A 5,975-nucleotide genomic window follows, 5' to 3' on the forward strand; every position below is an offset into this window, starting at 1 on the left:
TTGTGTCACCTGAAGTGCTGCTGTTCTGTTTTGGTGGAGATAACTACTAGTGGTCACCTTGGGTATCAGCTGAAAATAGAAAGGATAGGAGTATAAACTGATCATGGCGTAGGATTGCTTTTAAGTTCTTTTAAAAAACGGCAGGGGAGGATAAAGGCTTTTTTCCTCCCTTCAGGCAGTTTTCTGGCAGATATTTGCATTTTACACCCTTTTCCGTAGGAGCAACGTTGCCTCTCGCTGTGTGAGCTGTGGAGCTGTCTCGTTTTTACCTCCCCTTTTGTAACATCTGCCCACAGAGGTCGCGGTGCTTTTTGTGAAGCATCCTCAGGGCTGCTGGTGTCTTTCTCTGACGAAGCAAAAAAAACGCTGTGTTCCCTGCCTGCCTTACCCCAGCCCCCCCAGGGTCCCGTCGGTGGGTTTCTCTCAATTTTCTGTCATTGATTTCTCTTTTGGCCTTTATTAAGGCAACCAAGTGTCTCGGTGACGTGCGTGCCCCTGCTTTGCCCGTGCTCCCTGCCTTTCTGCCCATCCCTGTGCTGGGAGGAGTGGCAGAGCTGCTCAAGGGAAATTCCCCCCTCTGGCTCGGAGTTTTTTGGGAAGGGGCTGTGGGGCTGGAGCCCACTGGGAAGAGGAGCTGGGCTGTGGTGGTGGGCGGCGAGTCGGGGAGATTTTGGTTGGGTAAATTCCAAGAATGTGCAGGAAGAAATAGAAACTGTTGTGTTTAATGCCACGTGAAATACGCTGCTTTTTCATCCTTTGCAAAAGCTCTTGTCCTCCCTTGTTAATATTTATTCTAGTTTAAAAAAAGGGAAAATAAACCTGGAGCAGCAGTGCTGTGTATTTGCCTAATCCTCCACCCCTTTTCTCCCGTCCTGGCCCCCCTCGATGTCCCTGCTAGACGTGTGTGGTAACCAGCACCCAAAGCCGCTGTTTTCCACCCAAACCGTTGTCGCGCAGCCCCGTGGCCGTGCAGCCGCTGAGCGGCGGTGGTGGCACCGATAACTCTGCCTCCTCCCTCCCCGCTTCTCGTAATGAGGTGGAAAACTGCCAGTGGAAAGTCAGCACGCTGCCCCCTGCGAGGAACCGGCCGTTTAAGAAAATCCAGGAGACGAACGCAGGGAGATGAACCCGAGCAAGACCTGGTGTCACGAGTAAACGGTGCTTCTGAGGTGGGGCTGGATCACCTCAAGATCCCACTTAAGCACTTCACGAGCAGCCGCAGGGTTTGCCAAGGTTAAGAATCGCTGGAATTGGTGGTGTTTGTAAAAACAGCTACTTGGTATTCACAGAACTGTGACAGAATACGCGATTTGAAACTTCATGGCTGGCTATTTCCCTCCTTCCCCTCGGGTACCCAGAGAATCTAGTGAGCATTTCGAGGAGCCTGCTCTTTGGGTAAATGGAGATATTAGCTCCTTGCCCGTACCTGGGCTTAGCCCTCATGTCCTCGCTCCTGCTCAATTACTTTTGGAGATTCATGGGGTGGGTGGTGAACTCCGCAACTCTGCACCCTGCTGCCTCTTGCTGGGGCATCCCCGTCCCCTCCCGGCGCTTCTAAGAGGCACCAAGTCTTTGTTGCAATAATAAAAATAAAAAAAAGCACAATTTGAACGCACCAGCCTGAACCAAAGGTAACCAGGGATGAAAGAACCAGTCCTACCTTTGCCGAATCGACGGGCTGCTCCGGTGTGACCCCCACGGGTGCCGCCAACGGGTTCCCCCACCCCTCTCGACGCACAAAGCAAAAGTGCAACTGCCGGGAGCTGCAGTGTGCAAGGGAGGGGAGTGGGGAGCGGGGCCCTCCCCGCCGGCACCGCTTTCCGTCCTGCCCCCGGGGCCGGGTCGGACCTGACCCTTTCGCTTTCTTTTTTTGTGGCGCTATATATAGATATGTATATAGACAGCTACGTATATGTAATGTGTCGGTGCTGTCGGTTTCGGGGTGTTTTTGCAACAGCAGCGCCACCAGGTCGCTGCGAGGCTGCTGTCGGCCCCATTGCTCGTGATGGAGGTTTTGGGGGGCTCAACACCGCGATCGGGTCCCGCAGGTGAGAGCCTGTTCTCGGGGCTCCTTTCTGTGAAGGACCCTGAGCTAATGAGGCTGATGAAGCGAGATGCTTCAGCAATTGTTTTCATCCCTGGCTTTCTGGGGAAGGTTCCTTTGCTCTCCTGCGGATGTATTTGTCCCCACACCCAGCGCTTTGGCGGGGAGGGCGCTGGTTCAGAAAGTCACCCCAAAGCCAGTCGTGGTCCTACTTGGACTTCCCCAGAAGCAAGAGCTTCTCCCCAGTTGTTGTTTCCTTGCTCGGTGGATTTCTCCAGCTCACGCAGAGCAAACCGGGGCCAGAGCCAAGGATTCTTCTCTTCCTAACAAACGCTTGTGCCACAAACCCGGGTCACCCATTGCCACATTCTCCAGGTCTGTGTGCACTGGCCGCTGGCTCGGCGGTGGCCATCGGCAGAGGGCAGTGGTGGCCACGCACGGGCTGCTCGGTGCTTTCATGATCTTGCCAAAGAGCACTTCTGTAGTTTTCCGTTTGTGGGCTCTGGCTCAAGAAATATTAAAAAAGCCCAATAATTTTAAGATCAAGAGGGACTGAGGATTATCGATCCAATCAGTTATTTTGAAAAAGTGACTTTTCTTTTTTTTTTTTTAAGCCTTTGTAGCAGTTCCACCTGAAATTATTAGCAGCTTTTTAATTTTTCTTGCGTGTCAGCTCAGGACAGCGTGACTTGAGGAGGGATTTGCAGCTCTGCAGAAGGAGTATATGGGTGCCACAGGTCCCACCTCAGCATCATGTGCTCCCAGCAGGTACCAGGGTCTCAATGACACCTGAAAACATCGTTAACCCATTCATATAACATTTCCAGCTTATAGCAGGGTTTTCTAACTCTTTATACTTCTTTTTATTGCGGTTTATAGGGAATTAATCTCTTGGGCCTGTTCGGGGGCTTTTATAGCTTTGCAGCGTGCAGGTTTGTCATCGCTGGGGTGGCACAGCTCCTCACTAGGGCTTTGCAGTTTGCCTCTCCCAAAACACCCGGGCACTCTTCTATTTCAGCAGTTATTAATTCTGCTAGTTAAAACTCCTAGCCTTTTTTTTTTTTTTTTAAAGCCTGCTGATTACTTAATGTGTCTTAATTAATCTTGAGAGGGAGCTAGAGCTTTCTGTGCAGTGAGACCTTTACTTCAGAGTTGCCCCCTTGGGTACAGCGGTGGATTAATCTCCTGATGCTTTTGGACTAGAGCCAGCGGAGGTTCGGGATTTATTGCTCAAACAGGGCTCGTCGCTGGTGCGGAGTCTCCTGGGGGATGTGCTGAGCCCTCGGGGGAGGATGCTGGCTCAGTTCGCGTTAGTCCTGGAGTGTTTCTGTGATTGCTCTGGGAGCTGGGATGCAAAATTTTCCCCCTGGGTTTGCTGGTGCCTCCTGGCAGCTGCCTCTGCCGTGCACTCTCGCGCTTTACGGGGTGTTTTCACCGTCGCAACCTAAAGAAAAACCTTTTATTTCCTTCCCACCCCAGAACCATCCGATGTGCAAGCTGGCTGCCCCCACCCTGCCAGCCTTCCCCGGCGTGCCCCCTGCCTCCCCCAGGGACCTCGAGGCTGAACAGGATGGTTTGGAAACTGCTTTAATAGACAACAAAATTGAGGCCAGTCCCAAGAGTAAGGGCAGCACCCGGGCTCGGAAGATGATCTCCCTTTTTATTTCATAATCAGCTGCACGGCGGATGCTCAATTTTGCACTTTCATTTCTGCAGGAGCTTGTTTAGAAAAAAAAAAACCCACAGCCAGCCTGCACTGTGCAGCGAGTGTATTTACCGTACGGATAGACTTTTTTTTAAGAAAAAACAAACCAAAAACCAACCACCTTTCAGAGCACAACCATATCCTGTTTTACTGGTGCTGTGCTCAGCACGTGTCACCGCCAGCATCCGTCCCCCTTCCTGTCACTCCAGGAGCTGGCGCGGGCTCAGCCCCTTTGCGGGGTGCGTGGGTGGGAACTTGAGGGCACCTTTACTGGCGGCCAAACACCGGTCTCTGTGCTGGACCCCAGTACGGGGTGAGCACTGGTAGCACTGGCTCAACTTTCCCCAAACCTGCCATAGTTGAGGCCATCAAAGATCAGGAGAACTTGGAGCTGGGCACCAAAGCAATTATTTTACAGTGTAAGATAAAATTTTATCCTATGTTTTCATTTAATATTTATTATCCCACACTTACATTTTCATCTTGCAAAAATTGCAAATCTTCAGTTTGTCTGAGCTCCTGCTTTGGGACCTCGTAGAAGGGCCTCGGACAGAAACAGCTGAAGTCTTTCTGGTTTACCCTGACAATCTTTAATAGAAATAATTCCTGATAAGTTACACGTCTGTCTTTCCTCTACGTGCTGGTGATTTTTTCTGGGTGGTGTCCCAGGGGGCACGCACCGGGCAGGAGCTTGTTTGCAAAGGGGAGCAGGCACAGGGCTCTCGCCCGCAGCTCCCGGCACCAGTGAGCGGTGCCGGGGATGCTGCTCGGCTGCTTTCACTGTGCTGACCGGGCTAAAAAACTCTGGATTTCCCTTCCCAGCCTCAAAGCCTGCCTTATCCACCTACAGCAGGGAAGTTTTCTTTAAAACAAAACCAAAACAACAACAAAAATTCCCTGTTAAGAGGACCCTGCAGCGTGGGAGGGACTGATGGGCAGCCCTGGGTCTCTGAACTGGTGCTGTCCCATCAAGCACCAGTGATCTGCCTTCACGGGGGTTTTTCTGGCTGAATCAAAAAGTTGGACTTGAGTCTGATGAAATCATGAGTGTCTGGAAAACCATTCCCTGGCTCGGCTCGGTTAAAAGTGGCGGAGTTTGCTTTCTGTGCGTTGAGGCCGCACTCGGAGTTGGAGGTGGTGCTGGTGTGTCTGGTCCTTTGCCAGGCTCGGCGCTTTCCCCGCTCTTCGGTGAGGGGGATGGAGAAGCAGCTTCCTGCCAGCGGTGGTGCCTGTGCAAAAGTCATTTTTTGGCTGTGCGAAAGCGCGGTGCCAAAAATCATCAGAGCCTGAATCTCGCTGCTGGGTAACAAGCTCTGCCCAGGCCGAGTGGTTTCCCGGAGGCAAAAGTCACTTTACCAGGGCTGGACTGGAAGCAGGGAGGAAGAAAGTAGTTTTAGAAAAGAGAAAAGCAACTTTCTTGCCTTCCTTGTGGGGCCCTAGAAAGCATCGTGCACGGGAGGCGGCTTCTTGGATGTTCCTTAGCACTGCATAATTTTAGGTATATGTAAGTGCAGTATGCGTGCGGGGGTTTATGTGTATGTGGATGGACGTGTATAAAAGCAGCTGAGCAATTCTAGTTTGAGCCAGCCCGAAAGGATTAAGCCCTGTGGAGTAATTAATTGCGTGTGAAAAGCTCGGGATGGGTGGATGTCGTTGGCTTGCCCCGTGAATAAAGGGTTTGACGCCCACGGGTAATGGTTTTGAGAAAGAAATTGGTGGTGGAACTTGGACTGTGGTAAAGCAGGAGGGCTGGCAGGTGCCTCGTGGCCTCTGAACGGCAGAAAGCACCAGCCTGCAGTGGGAAAGGATATTTCCTTGGGGTTTGCTTTCCATAAAACCCCACAAAATCCTCTCACTGTCAAGCACATCTAACCCAGAAAAGGATTTTTCTGCTGTGTCCCCAGTGCAGGCTGCAGCGGGGACAAGCCCAAGTAAGGGGTGCTGTTGCGTTTTCACATGATGGATCAGTGAGAGTTTTTGGCTGCTTTTTTCTTTTTTTGGAAGGGGGAAGCTGCATTTTAGAAACTTCATGCAATCCGAAAACAAGCGGGCAAAGTCCCTGGGGGAACTGGAGCTGCTGGGAAGCCTGGTGCTTGCCAGTAAGGTTGGGGCGGCAATAACAGCCTTTGCAGGGGACTTTTAAAAAATCCCTCGTTGTGGTTATTGAGGGCTACCTGGATGCCAACACCAGCTACTCAGGGTTGTATTGGCTCCCCAAAGACACTA

The sequence above is a fragment of the Apaloderma vittatum genome, unplaced genomic scaffold, assembly GCF_000703405.1.
Source record: "Apaloderma vittatum isolate BGI_N311 unplaced genomic scaffold, ASM70340v1 scaffold24613, whole genome shotgun sequence".
Lineage (NCBI taxonomy): Eukaryota > Metazoa > Chordata > Aves > Trogoniformes > Trogonidae > Apaloderma > Apaloderma vittatum.